Below are 16,595 nucleotides of genomic sequence, written 5' to 3' on the forward strand. Positions count from 1 at the left end.
ATAATGAGGAGGCCTTTGCCATACTGTTCCGTAGGAAGTGTAACTTGCGGTTTATCAATGGTGATGGGATCTTTATAGATCCATTCCGCTAGGTCCTCATCTTGTGTCTCTTCCTCTTGACTCTTTCCAAGGATGAAAGGCGTCAAGGCACATGCAGGCATGATTAATGGTTGCTCGAGTAACTGCTGTGGTTTACCATGTGTTTTAGGAGAAGTGGGCATTTGTCCCACACAAAAGAGTTGACTTAAGTTATATTCCCCGGGACCTTCCTCTGCGACTTTCATTTTAAGCTTTTCTTGCTTGGGTATAGGGGTGTTCAAACTGGCAAGAGAGGTGGGACTTACATATGATGTAGAGGAAATGGCTTCCCTATTATTAGGAACAGTAATTTTTGGTTGATGGCTGATATTATGGCAAAATGCAAAGGGATTTGCATCACCCAGGATTGTGATCTCTGCACCATTATGTGGGAACTTGATACATTGATGGTAGGTAGATGGAACGGCTTGCATGGCATGTATCCAAGGTCTTCCTAATAATAGATTATATGGCAGAGGAAGGTCCAGAACCTGACAAATTATGTGTTTTACCACAGGGCCCACTCGGATTGGTAGCACCACCGCTCCTTTGGATGAACGCTCTGCATCATCATAGGCCTTGATGGTGATCTTCTTGCGAGGATCCACTGATTCTAGTGCATATCCCAATGCTGTGACCAACTGTAGTGTACAAATGTTTAGGCCTGCTCCATTATCTATCAAGACTCGCTTGATCCTGTGTTGGTTGATAAAGCCTTCAATGTGTAGTGAAGCGTTATGAGGTTGTTGGAAGGAAGAGTTGTCACTTTCAGAAAAAGTGAGACAAGGTGATGACTTTAGATTTCCAACCATGGCTTGAAACTGGTCCGTATTCAGGTTTGCAGGGACTGATGCCTCTTGGAGTGCTTGATCCAAGATAGTTTTATGAGATGGTGATAGGCGTAATAGCTCTAAAATGGATATGAGCACAGGGGTTTTATCTAATTGTTCCACAAGGTTATATTGCTTTGGGGCGGAGGTGGTGCCTTGTGGAGCTGCCTTGATGGTGACTTTGCCGCGACGTGTAACAACATTGCAATTTGAGGTGGGATTTTTGAAGGTTATAGTTGCAATTTGTTCACTGGCATCATACAGGTGATTTACAATTTAGTTATACGCAGCCTGTGTATAATCAGTGGTATCAGTACCTCGCTTGGAAGTGGAAGGACCCCTTTGATCTTGTGATGGAAGTGGTTTTTTGAACATCAGATGATCATTATTGGTTGTTTTTGGGTCATGTCCTTCAATCTCAATTTCTCCTCGATCAATAAGATCTTGAATGAGATCTTTCAATCGGTGACAATTACTTGTCTTGTGTCCTCTTCCTTGATGGAACTCACAGTGTTCAGTATCTCTCCACCATGCTGGTTTGACTTGAGGCTCATAATTCGATAACTTAGGTAGAGTGATCAAATTCTGAGAAATGAGTTGTCGCAACACTATTTCAATGGGTTCCCCTAAGGGAGTATATGCGCATTTTTGTTTTTGTGGACAAGGTCTTGGTTCATCATGAGATGTGATGCGACCTTGATTAGGAGGAACATTTGTGTTATTCTGAGGTGGAGGATTTTGTCCTGCAAACCGAACCACAGGTTGTGCATTTTGGATAGTTCGAGCATCCACAACCCCATCGTTGACGATATTTTTATTCTTGTTCCAGAAGTTTGGTTTATCACTATTGAAGCGCGGGCGAGGACCATCTTTTGGTTCATTAAAGATTTTGATGAGTCCTTTCTTGATGAGTGCCCTTTCACATTTTATACCCTTGGTGATCATATCGTTAAAGGAGTCTGTGTCTTTGACATCCAGGTGAAATTCCATTTCTTCGTTTAAGTTGGAAATGAAAATTTCCACTAGTTCTTGTTCAGGTAACTGAAGAGAACATCTGCTAGACATTTGGCGCCATTGTTGCAGGAATACTGAGAATAATTCACCTGGTTTTTGTTTGGTGTTGCATAGATCAGCCATGGTGATGTCGCGTTCAATGTTATGAGAGTAATGAGATAGGAACTTCTGGATGAGTTCCTCAAATGTTCTAATGCCACCTGGTAGTCGGGAAAACCATGATGTGGTGGTTCCTCCCAAGCTTTGGGGAAAAAGGTGCATTAGGTATGTGTCCTCATAAGCCACTTCAAGACAAGCGGAATGAAATTCTCGGACATGATCACGGGGATCCCCCTTTCCTCTATATTTTTCAAATTTGGGTGTTTCGAATCCTCGTGGAAAGGGTGGCATATAAAGATTCCTATCAAACGGATAGGGACAGATGTCGTTAAGTGAGAATTGATTGGTCTTAACACCACTATGAAGTTGTTGGGTGAGATTCTCGACTTGTTGCCGCAACATCTCTATTTCATTTGGAGGAGGAGGTGGTGGGTTACCTCGAGGAATGTTATATCTGATGTGATTTCTACCCCTTTCTTCCTCATGGCAACTTTGTCTTTCTGATGCTTGTCTTAATTGGGCAAGATCAAAGTCCGAGGGGAGTTTGGCTCCTTCTTGAGCGAGTTTTAAGAAGTGAGCATCTGCATTGCTCCTTAATATTTCATCAAATAATCTATTGAAGTGAGGGTTATGCTGAGCCCTTTCGATTGTTGAAGGAGTGGGAGTACTTGGGTTTTCATCAGTTACAGTTCCTCCAAGTGCTTCTTGAAATTCATTGAGGTTGTCTTCTTCTTCCTCAATTTCTATTTCTCGTTGCCTTGATCGCGATCGGGTTTGAGCCATTTTGTTTGTAAGTTTGTGTTGAAGTTGATTGAAGATGATGATGAGTTATTGATGAAAGATTGATGATTGGTGATTTGTATTGTATGGGGATCTCTAGCACTTTAAGGTAGATGTAACCGAAATTCCTTCTTTGAATTGCTTGTTTGTTTTGAGGAGTTTGGATGTGATAAGGTGAAGAGAAATCTGAGATGTGTTACAGATTTTGACTACCTAGCAATGAGAGGATTCACTCATGAACTAGTTTTAACCTGCGTAGATGTGTCTCTTAGGATGAGCTTATCCTAGATGTAGAAACAATCTAAAAGTGATGTGATGTGTTTGATTTCAAGCAATATCTAAAAGAGAACTTGGGACAAGAACCTCTTAATGTTTTGAGAGTTTTGGGATGAATTGATGATGGAAAAATGATGTATGAATGAGATGATGGATGTTTTATTTTCAACTTCAATAAAAACTTTGTGTTACAAATGGAACAAACTCTACTTCTTCCCTTTCAGGCGTTGGTGGCACTTCTCGAGCTGTGTTGTAGGTGATACAGATGTTTGGGAAGAAGTTGGGATTAATCTTTCCTCCTTGATTTTTGTGATAACTCAGAGCTCTATATTGCATAAAAGCTCTGCGGTTCAATGATTCGGAATCAAATTCGTTTGTTTTACCTTGAAGATAGAGACGCATGCGATGTAGAAAGACTCTATGTGAGACAAAGATTTGTCTATTGAGATAGAAGAATTTCCTCCTTTTGATCAAAGCCTTTGAGCTTAATGGTCTCCTTCTTAAGTTGATATTCTGATGACACTTCTTCTTTCGCAAGATGTGAAGAATGGTCATAAAATTTGACTCTTTGTTGTTTGTACTTTGTTTTTGATGCTTTTGTTTATTTTTGATAAATGTTGGATGAATACTATGTTTTTGAGATTGATGTTCTGATTTTTCTTTGACAAGAAAACAAAGCAAGCACACAAACACAAGATTGTAGCCTCAAAGGCACAAATGAGTATGGGTCTAGATCAACCCAATCCTTGGACTTGTTTTTGACCCTTCCTTTAGATTTATTTTAAGGTGTATTTCCAAAGCTTGAAGTCGGCTCAATTTGCACTTGGTCTTTAAAACGAACACACTTCAAACACTTTTTATCCCTAAGGTCAAATGGTCAGTTGTGATAAATTTAGCCCACATCTTGATATTTCTTCAACTTTGGTACTACATACCTTATGAATCCCGCCTTGGCAGGTAAGGATGTGATATACTAAGTCTTGCATGAGCATAACAAATAGATGATCCCTATGATGGGGGAGTCACCACTTTTATCAAGCCACAAGTGACTTTTCAAAAAGCTATGTTTCTACTCAAGGAAATATGTATGGTGAGTACCTTGGGAGCAAAACCATCTATGCTCTTGCACTAAATTATATCTCAAATATCCTCAATCAATAGAACGGGTGGGCTACTACTTAAAAGTGTTTAGTCATGTTCGATGTTTTTGGACATAAGTTCATTCTGTAGTGACTCACTTAAGAGCCTTGTAACTGGTGGTGGGGCCCATTTGTCCTTTCGGCCAGTTACACTGTAGGAACAGCTATACCCAAGGCTACAGCTTTCGCTCTCACCTGATTTCTATAGCGGCTCGAAGGATTTACCGCTCGAGGTCGTTCCCAAGAGTATCGATCCCTTGGCAGGCCTCTCTTAAAAAGATAAAATTTGAGCGTTACTAACACTTTTCTCTTGCACCTAGGACCACGAGAGCCAAGGGAGAGGATAGTGTGTGTTAGAGGTAGGACCACTCGACCAACTCTTTTGCACAAGTGTGCCAAACACAAAATTCACTTGTTCCTTTTAATTTGTCATCGCAATGATTTTCTATCTATTTGGAGATGTTGCTCCAACAATCATGGTGTTCTTTTTAATTTTCAAAGGCAATTGTTGGAGTAAATTAGAATTTGAAAATCCTGGTCAACTTAATGAAAAACACGTTTGCATGAAGTAAAATTGCTTTAAAAATGAGACAAGTTGATTGTGAATTTTATTTGCACCAAAAATGGAAGTGTGGATTGTAAGTTTTATCTTGATGCAAGAAATAAAATTTGCCTTGTTGATTTTAAGCACCAAAAGAATTTGTTCCTAACTTTGCAACAAAAAAAATTTGCGTGTTTGTTTTTGTGATTCTTTTTAACTTTGAACAAGTGTGATTCTTTTTTAGAGCTCCAAACGAAAGATATGGTTCTTTTTAAAACTCCAAATGAAAGTGTAGTTGATTTTAACCCAAAGGGAAAATGAATTTATTTTATCCTAACTTGAAAGACAGTTAGCAATATGAACAAATTTATTTCCTAAGCTAAAATTGCTAAAAATAATGCTATTGTAGGGGTTAGTTAAAACCTGCACAAAAGATAATTAGTTAGAAAAATCTGCATGTTTTGGTGGGCTTCTATAAGCCTAAAATTTTTGGTTTTCGGTTACAAGGAATTTTCTTACAACTCTTTGTTACAATAGCTCTACTCTGTGTGAAAACAGAAGTGCTATTTAATATGAAAGAGCAACATTATAGACAATAGCGTTAAAGTATCAATTTGCGAAGGTGCTAAATTGAGAAGAAAAATGCAAGAGAATGACCTGTGTGTCAATTAAAACATTCAAAAGTTAGTAGTCTTCAAAATGATTGCTCTTTGATTCACGTCGGGTTCACCAAATGATGTCATGGAAATGGGGACAAGGCAACAACAAAGTTCAATGTTAATAAGTTAGTTTCAACCATAAAAACAAAACAAAGAACTAAAAACCATTCCAAACATATCAAGAGAGATTTTAAAAAGCATGAAAGAAGTTTAACAAAATAAAAGAAAGGAGAAGAGCCTCCCTAAGATGCTTCCATGATGCCTTTTGATGCTTCTCCCTTGTTTCTCTCCTCTCCAAGTCCCAAATGAGTGTAGCTCTCAGCTTTTAGCACTAGCCATGGATGCCATATGGAGATTCAAGATGGTTGAATATGATAAGCAAATACTATGCAAGAGTAGATAGTGATGCTATGAAAAAGCTCTATGCTAATGCCAGTATAACAACAATACTCTAAAAAATGCTTCCTTTTGCTTGAGGAGAAGGGTTCTATTTATAGAAGAAATGGGGAAATGAAGGGTTAAGATTGAATGGTTTAATCAAGGGCCAAGTTTGAAAGTTGGGGATCCATGTGCACAATTGGCACCAATAAAATGGTGACAAGTGTCAACATAGGATTGGGTTGAGAGAAGAGGTTGGAGGCATTAAATGCCTGAGAAGACCTCATGGTTATCTAGAAGGTAAGGGTCAAGTCTAAATTAGGATTACCCACTGGATTAGGAGTTAATGCAAGGATAAACCTTTGTGCAAATGTTTAAGAGATAATCATGGTCAAAGCATTAATGGCCTGATGAGACCTTTGGGTTGGGTAGAGGTTGAGTCAAAACAAATGTTTTAACCATGTGGGAGGGTTGAATTAACCATTAATGGTTATTGGAGACTTTGGGGATTAAGTGGTTGAAGGTTGAAAGCCTTCAATGGTTATCAAAGACTTTGAGGGTTAATTTGTTGAACACACAAAGCATTAATTGCTTTTCAAAGACTTTGGAGTCTTTGAGAAGTGACTCCAATTTGCTTAGGAATGTGACAATATTTAGGGGATGGATTAGGCTAATTAGGAAGGGTTTAGAAGAATCTAGAAGGGGTTTAGGCATACAAGTGGATTTTGTAGGAAAATGCAAGTGGGAGAAATTTTGGTATTTTCAATTAAAATAAAATCATTTATTTCAATTAAATGGTGTAATTTGCATTTGGATAAATATTCAAATAAATATTAATTTATTTAAATGAGAAAAATGAAGATAAAGCATTAAAATGCTTGAAGACTTTGAGGGAAACCATTAAAGGCTTGAAGACTTTAAGGAAAACCATTAAAGTCTTAAGAAGACTATAGAAGGAAGCCATCAAGTTTGAAGACTTTAAAGCCATCAAGTTTGAATACTTTAAGGGAAACCATTAAAGGTTTCAAGTGGGTGAGGATAAATAGGATTTTAAATAAATAATTTATTTAAAATAGTTGTGCAACTTGCTTTTGTAGGAAAATACAAGTGGGTGGAGGATAAAGGTGATTTTAAATAAATGATTTATTTAAAATAGTTGTGCAACTTGCATTTGTAGGAAAATGCAAGTGGGTAGAGGATAAAGGTGATTTAAATAAATGTTAATTTATTTAAATGTGAGAGGTGGGATTTTGGGGGATTTAAATAAATATTAATTTATTTAAATGTGAGAGGTGGGATTTTGGGGGATTTAAATAAATATTAATTTATTTAAATGTGAGAGAATATTTAATTAAATAAATATGATTTATTTATTTAATTAATGGTCTGAATTTGGTTAAGTGAATTAAATCAAATAAATTGAATAATTTATTTAATTAATAGGAGAAGAGGGTTAAGATGAATTAATTAAATATTAATTTAATTAATTATTGATTGATGGTTAAATAATCAAATAAATACTAAGTATTCATTTAATTAAGTGGACAGATTTATGTGACTACAATAATCTATTGAAGTGTTGAATACAATAATGGGTGACAAGTTAGCCCCTTCCAATTATCCAGTGGGTGAATCAAAAAGCCTAGTGGTAAACCAGCCAAGAGAACAACACTCCTAGAATATGAATCACTCAACTGCAATGTTTTAGCGGAAGGACTTAACACACCAAACAAGCTCAACTCAACCACTTATGTAGTGGGAGGATCATTACAATAAATATCTCTCAACCACATATACAGCAAGAGGACCATTACAAACATATATCACTCGACTGCTTATGCAGCAAGAGGACTGAGTAACAAATATCAAAATATAGGCGACAAGCCAGCCTCTTACACTTTCCAGTAGGAATGCTTACAATCAATAAATGGTTAGTAGTACTACTACTTAACCTTACAATATAACATAGAGAGATAGAATAGAGAAGTAATGTTGTCCAATGTTGATAAATTTCTTCAAACAATTACTAACTCCCAAAAGATCCTTCAACATGAATTTATGAAATCCTAGAACCAATAACACACAGACCAACAGCTTCAAGAAACTAAGAAATGCTCAATTCTCTTTCCAAAATCACCTAAAAACACCCCAAATCACTCCCAGATCAACTAACCTACTCACACTATGAAAGACACACCCAAACACCAACTTCTGGAAATTTGCAATTTTATGATAGCAAGCTGAAATGCACAACCAGCAACACCCAAACACACTAAAATGCATAAAACTCACTCACAACTCACACCAACATACCCAAACAACTCCCAAACTGCTAATATATCATTAAAGACCAAGTGCAATCTACAAAATGACCTCTAAATATCCCATTCACCTCAACTCGCTTCCAAAATGCCCACACAGCAAATGGCGCCTAGGCTGGAAAGTTCAATGTGCAAGATAAAATTGAAAACTCAAAGATTGGAGTTGTAAACTTACCAATAACATTTCCTAGGACATAGAAAACCAAGGAGCCAATACCCAGAAGCAGCAAGAGATCACACAGAGACTTATGAATGAAAATGTGCTTCAACCATGACTTCCCCAGCAGCCTGGAAACACACCAAAACTCAAACTACAGCAGAACCAACAATCCCACACTTCAACAAACTCCCTAATATCACTGAAAGGTCATGGAAAATAGCTAGGTATTGTCTTGCAAGTACGAAACTACACTTAGCTAGGAAGGCTCACTTCAAAGCTCAGATTTCAATTGCCAAACCGACAGCATAATGATGTAATTTTTCAAGATATCCAAATGAGACGCCAAACACCTGTATTTAAGTTTTTTCCCTTTGAAATTCCAATGTAAATGCTTCCAAATTCACCTCTCCAATTTATATTTCATTTCACTATCACATGGCATCCAAATGACATTTTATTTCATTTCCCAAGGTGGGCACCCAAGTTGCATTTTAACCAATAATTAAACAAGTTGGAACTTGCATAAGTCTTCAACATTAACTTAATGTATTCTTCAAATTTCAATACCTAACTTAGGAAAATATAACATTGATATTAGATATAAATATTTATTTTCCTAAGTCACCCAATATAACATTAATCAGTAATAAAATAATTAAATATTAAACCTTAGGATAAGGAAATAATATTTAATTAAATCACTTATGACTCCACTACTGATTATCAACAAAATCCAGGATGAAGTTGAGAAATGAAGACCACTGAACTTCTATGGGATTAGGACCCTGTCCAAAGAGCTTGGAGCTTAGTAAGATAGCATCATCCAAATAGCCAAACCCTAACTTACTAAAAAAAGTAAGTTCTCACTTCACCAAAGAATAAAATGCATGTTATGTCACCCTGGAGCTCATGAAAAAATCAGAAGGAAACCATAGACAAAACTGAAGAATTCCCTCCTGGTAAACCCTAAAAAGCTTGAGCAAAACTCCATAAAAGCCAGAAACCCTAATTCTCCTTTCTACATAGCTTATGGGTCTTTGAAATAGGCCAATGGACCACTAAATGCACATCATTGAGAAGGGGACATTACACTTTCCTTCATACTTACAGGAACCTTTAAGCAATCTTATAGAATTCAAGACTTCAAGCTCCTCAAGCTCTCTTTCTTCTTCTTCAAGTTCTCTCATCTCTTCATATTTGGACACCCTTGTAGAAATTTCTCCCGGATCATATTTTTGCTTCCCGCAAACCGTAGCTTTGAATGTAGATTTTGACTTAGGTAGAGATTCATCAAATTATCTCAACTCAAAGGCATCTAGATTTCTAATCAGCATGTCTCTAGTAACATTTATCACGGTCCACATCTCCTCAATAGCAACATCTTCATGCTTGTAAGCAAGAGGAAAGGATCTCAACACTTTAGCAACAATCTTTGATTCTTCCAATACTCTGTCGACATATCTAATATTCAACACAAGCTCATTCACTTTCTGCTTAAAGGAAGTAATGTTCTCATCTTCACCCATCTTCAACATCTCATACTTTCCCTTCAAGCTCTACAACTTAGGAACTTTCACATGGTTGTCACCTTCATACAAAGTTTCCAACTTCTTCCAGATCTCATGAGCAGTCTATCGATCCATCACATTAGTCATCTCAGAATCGGTTAAGGCACTCAACAATGATTCCTTAGCTCTAATATTGAATTCAACTTCATTTATCTCATTTGGAGTTGTAGTACCATTCAGAGGAACATTATACACATTCTTATTAATCTTCCAATAATCTTCATCGATGCTTCTCAAGTGACACTCCATCCGATTTTTCCAAAGAGTGTAGTTTATTCCATCAAATCTTGGACTATCCTTCTTGTAAGCATAGGTTGTCATCCTGGATCACCTCAAGCAGTCAAGCTTCTTCTAGAGGATCTAGCTCTAATACCAATTGTTGGCAACAAGAAAGAAAACTGAGGGGAGGGGGGATGAATCAGTTTTCTCACAAACTTTACTCAACATAAACACAATTTTAGATCTGATAATTAACAATAAAAGCATAAATCAACACTGCATCAATAACACACGTAATACCAAGATTTTTGACATGGAAAACCCGGTCAAGAGAAAAACCATTGTGGGAATCTACCCACAACATGACGATACCCTATTAGAAGTGTAGTCACATAAATCTATCTAGTTTAATTAAATGAATATTTCCTATTTATTTGATTAAAAACCCACTAGCCATCAGTTAATTAAATTAATATTTAATTAATTCACTTTCAAACATTCTCCTATTAATTAAATAAATTATTCAATTTATTTTAATTAATTCATTATACCAAATTCACAAATCAATTAAATGAATAAATCATATTTATTTCATTTAATCCCCTTTCCCTCTTTTAAATAAATTAAATAAAACATGTATTTAAATCATAAACCCCCCACTTGCATTTTCCTACAAATGCAACTTGCACACATTTATTGAAATAAATTAATTTTATTTTAAATAAAATCCTATTTTCCCTCACCCACCAAATCCACTTGCCTCCTAAATCCCTTTCTTAAATTCTTCTAGATCCTTCTAACCCCTTCCTAATTAGCCTAATCCATCCCCTAATTATTGTCACATTTCTAAGAACTTAGAGTCACTTCTCAAAGACTTCAAAGTCTTTGAAAAGCATTTAATGTTTTGTGTGTTCAACAAACTAACCCCTAAAGTCTTCCAAAACTACTAATGGCTCTTACATGACCATTAATGACTCTTACATAACCATTTATGGTTAATTCAACTTGCATTCATGTGTCTCCTCAAGCATTTATTGCTTTGACCATGATTATCCTTTTTGCCTTTGCACAAGAGTTTATCCATTGGATAAAAGCTTTATTCTTTGAATAAAGATTTTATTCATTCAACCTAACCTTGACCTTAACCCCCAAGTTAACTCTCAGGTCATGTCAAGCATTTAATGCTTATTCTCTCTCCTTTCAACTTGTCTCATATGGACTCTTGTCATCCTGGGATTGGGTTGAAAGCCCTCACATGGATTGAATATCATTCAATCATGTCCCTTGTTGAGATTACTCAATCTCAACCATCCATTGCTCCATTTTTCCTATAAATAGAGCCCATTTCTTCATAATCCTGATCCTGAAAACTCGTATTCATCTAAGTTATAGATAATTTTAGAGAGCATTTAGCATAAATCACTAAAATCTTATTATTTTGGTCTAAAATAAATCATTTTAGCATCATAGCATCTAGTATTAGCTTTTATTCACATTTAGATTAAATATTTCATTATTGAACCTCCATAAGCATCCATAATGCAAAAAGCTGTTGAGAGCTACACTAGTTTGGAACTTGGGGAGGAGAGGAACAAAGGAGAAGGAGCTAAGAGCATGTTACAAGGCATTTGGAGATGTCTCATTATATTTACTTTCCTAGTTATATATTCTTGCATGTTTTTGGTATCTCTTTTGATATGCCTGCTTAGATTAGTTTTTGGTTGACTAATGCTGACAATACTTGGTTTTTTGTGTGTTATTCCACCACAAGTTCTAGTCTAACCTTCCCCTGTTTTGCAGTGCATCATTTGGTGAACCTAACGTGAGTCCAAACACCCAAAAACATTTTTTTAACACAACTAACTTTTTTGAATGTTAAGCTTGACACACAGGTCGCGCTTTAGCACTTCTCATCGCGTTGTAGCACTATTGCAATTTGACATTCTAGCGTTATTGTATTTACAATAGTGCTATTATCTCAAATTTGGCGCTATTGACCATTATTTAGCGCTTTTGTGTCTTAAATAGCGCATTTGTGTTTGTTTTGGCACTTTTGTTTTTGCTGTCAAAGTTTTACTTTTAGCGCTTTTGTCTTTGTATTAGCCCATTTGTGTTAAATAGCGCTTCTGTTTGCACACAGAGTAGCGCTATTGTAACAGAACGTTGTAAAAAAAGACCATGTAACCGAAAAAGTAACTTTTCTTAGGCTTGTGGAAGCCCTCCCTATGTTTGGATTTTACTAACTATTCATTTCTTGTGCAGGTTTAAACTAACTTCTTTTATTGTTTAAAAAGTGAAAATTTTGCATTTGGTGCTTTAAAATCGAACAAAAACAAAGATTTCATTTCTTGCAAGTTAGGACAAAATTTGTTTTGGTGCTTTAAAATTGAACAAAAACAAACATTTCATTTCTTGCAAGCTAGGACAAAATTTGTTTTGGTGCTCTAAAATTGAACAAAAACAAATTTTCATTTCTTGCAAGTTAGGATAAAATTTGTTTTGGTGCTCTAAAATTGAACAAATTCATTTCTTGCAAGTTAGGATACACTCTCTTTTTGGTGCATAAAACAAAACAAAAACAAATTTCCTTTTATTGCATCAAACTTAAGCAAAACTCACAATCAACACTTCAAATTTTGGTGCAAGTAAAAAGAACAATCAACTTGTCTTATTTTGCAAAACGATTTACTTCATGCATATGTGCTCTTATTTCAGTTGACCAAGATTTCAAATTCTATTTTACTCAAACACATTGCTTTTGAAGTTAAAAAGAACCTCATGATTGTTGGAGCAACATCTCCAAATAGATAAAAAATCATTGCAATGACAAGTTAAAAGGAACAAGTGTATTTTGTGTTTGGCACACTTGTGCAAAAGAGTTTGTTGAGTGGTCCTACTTCTAACACACACTATCCTCTCCCTTGGCTTTCATGGTCCTAGGTGCAAGAGAAAAGTGTTAGTAACACTCAAAGTTTTATCTTTTTAAGAGAGGTCTGCCAAGAGACACATCACTCTTGGGAATGACCTCGCACGGTAAATCCTTTGAACTGCTATAGAAATCAGGTGAGAGAGAAAGTTGTAGCCTTGGGTATAGTTGTTCCTATAGTGTAACTTGCCGAAAGGACAAATGGGCCCCACCACAAGTTACAAGGCTCTTAAGTGAGTCACTGCAGAATGAACTTATGTCCAAAAACATTGAACATTACTAAACACCTTTAAGTAGAAGCCCACCCATTCTATTCATTGAGAATATTTGTGATACAATTCATTGCAAGAGCATAGATGGTTTTTCTCCCAAGATACTCACCATACATATTTCCTTGAGTAGAAACATAATTTTTTGAAAAGTCACTTGTGGCTTGATAAAAGTGGTGACTCCCCCTTCATAGGGATCATCTATTTGTTATGCTCGTGCAAGACTTAGTATATCACATCCTTACCTGCCACGGTGGGATTCATAAGGTATGTAGTACCAAACTCAAAGAAATGTCAAGATGTGGGCTGAATTTATCGCAACTAGCCATTTGACCTTAGAAATAAAAAAAATTTGAAGTGTCTTCGTTTTTTAGTCAAGACCAAGTACAAATTGAGCCGACTTCAGGCTTTGGAAAAACACCTAAATACACTTAAAGGAAAAAGGTCATAAAAATTTCAAAGATTGAAATCAATTCCAAAACAAGTATTCATCCAACACAAACATTTTTTAGAAACCAACAAAGGATCAAAAACAAAAGAGCAAGAGTATCAAAATATATGACCATTCTTCACATCTTGAGAAAGAAGAATCTTCATCCACACATCAACTTGAAGAAAATACCATTAAGCTCCAAGGCTTTAATCAAAAGAAGGAAATTATTCTATCTTAATACACAAATCTGTGTATCTAATAGAGCTTTTTTACATCACATGCATCTCTATCTTCAAGGGAAATCAAACGAGTTTGATCAAGAGTCATTAAACTGCCGAGCTTTTATGCAATATCGCGCTTTGAGTTATCACAAGAACAAAGGAGGCAAGATCAACCCTGACTTCTTTCTAGACATTTGCATCACATATAACATAGCTCGGGAAGAACCACCAACTCCCGAAAGAGAAGAAGAAGAAGAATTTCTCCCCTATGTGACACAGAGTTTTTATTGAAACTAGCATCTCATCCATTTTTACATTTACATCATCACTCCATTTCAACTCTCAAAACATTAAGAGGTTCTTGTCCTAAGTTCTATTTTGACATTGCTTGAATCAAACACAAAACAAATCACTTTTTAGAGTGTCTCTACATCTAGGATAAACTCATCCTAAGAGACATATCTACGCAGGTTAAAACTAGTCTATGAGTGCATCCTCTCATTACTAGGTAGTTAAGTCTGTAACACATCTCAGATCTCTCTAAACCTTATCACATCAAATCTTATCAAAAACAACAAGAAATTCAATAAAGAAATTGGGTAGCATCTACCTTTAAGTGCTAGAGATCCATATGCAACACACCACACCAACCATACATCTCTCATTTCATCAACACCTCATCATCATTTTCATCAAACTTCAACAAAAACTTGTAAACAAAATGGCTCATACCAAATTACGATCTAGACAACAAGAAATTGAAGATGAAGAGGAGGAAAATATCAATGAATTCCAAGAATCCCTTGGAGGAAACGCAAATGATGAAAATCCAACTACTCCTACCTCGATAACAATAGAAAGGGCACAACACAACCCTCTCTTTAATAGATTGTTTGACAAAATACTCAAGAACAATGTTGATGCTCACTTTTTAAGACTTGCTTAAGAAGGAGCTAAACTACCCTCTAACTTTGATGTAGCACAACTAAGACAAGCATCAGAATGCCAAAGTCATAATGAGGATACAAGAGGTCGCGAACACATCAAATACAACCTTCATCAAGGTAATCCCCCACCTCCTCCTCCTCCAAATGAAATAGAACTGTTGCGGCAACAAGTTCAAAATCTCGCTCAACAACTTCATAGTGGTGTGAAAACCAATCAATTTTCACTCAATGACATTTGTCCCTATCCCTTTGATAGGAATCTTCATATGCCACCTTTTCCACGAGGGTTTGAAACACCCAAGTTCAAAAAGTATAGAGGAAAAGGAGATCCTCATGATCATGTTAGAGAATTTCATTCAGCTTGTCTTGAAGTGGCATACGAGGATACGTACCTTATGCACCTTTTTCCCCAAAGCTTGGGAGGAACAACCACATCATGGTTTTCCCGATTACCAGGTGGCATTAGGACATTTGAAGAACTCATCTAGACATTCCTGGCACATTACTCACACAAAATTGAACATGATATCACCATGGTTGATCTATGTAACACTAAACAAAAACCAGGTGAACTATTCTCAATCTTTCTACAGCGATAGCATCAAATGTCTAGCAGATGTTCTCTTCAGTTACCTGAACAATAACTAGTGGAAATATTTATTTCCAACTAAAATGAAGAAATGGAATTTCACTTGGACGTGAAAGACACAGATTCTTTCAATGACATGATCACAAAAGGTTTAAAGTGTGAGAGGGCTCTCATCAAGAAAGGACTTATCAAAATCTACAATGAACCAAAGGATGGCCCTCATCCACGCTTCAATAGTGACAAACCAAACTTCTAGAACAAAAACAAAAACATTGTCAACAACGAGGTTGTGGATGCAAGAACTATCAAAAGCACACAACCTGTAGTTCGATTTACAGGACAGTATCCCCCACCTAAGCCTAACACAGTTGCTCCTCCAAATCAAGGTCGCATCACATCTCAAGATGAACCCAGACAGCGTCAAAAAAAACCAAAATGAACATACACTCCCTTAGGGGAACCCATCGAAATGGTGTTACGACAGCTGGTTTCTCAAAATCTAGTTACCTTACCCAAAACATCAAATTATGAACCACAAGTCAAGCCTTCATGGTGGAGGGATACTGAACATTGTGATTTCCATCAAGGGAAAGGGCATAAGACAAGCAATTATCATAGATTGAAAGATCTTATTTAGGATCTTATTGACTGAGGTGAAATCAAAATCGAAGGACACGACCCAAATACAACAAATAATGATCATCTAATGTTCAAAAACCCACTTCCATCATAAGATCAAAGGGGTCCTTTCACTTCAGGGCGAAACACAAATACCACCAATTATACGCAAGCCCCATATAATTACACTGTGAATCACCTATACGATGCCAGTGAACAAATTGCAACTATTACTATCAAAAATCCTAGCTCCACTTGCAATGTTGTTACACGTCGCGAAAAGGTTACCATAAAAGCAGCTCCACAAGGCACCACATCTATCCCAAAGCAGTATAACCTTGTGGACCAATTAGATAAAACGTTCGCACTGATATCCATCTTAGAGCTATTGCATCTATCTCCATCTCATAAAACAATATTGGATCAAGCTCTCCAAGAGGCATCAGTCCCTGCCAATTTGAACACAGATCAGTTCCAAGCCATGGTTGGAAATCTAAGGTCATCACCTTGTCTCACTTTTTCTAAAAGTG

This window comes from Cryptomeria japonica, chromosome 6, assembly GCF_030272615.1.
Source record: "Cryptomeria japonica chromosome 6, Sugi_1.0, whole genome shotgun sequence".
NCBI lineage: Eukaryota > Viridiplantae > Streptophyta > Pinopsida > Cupressales > Cupressaceae > Cryptomeria > Cryptomeria japonica.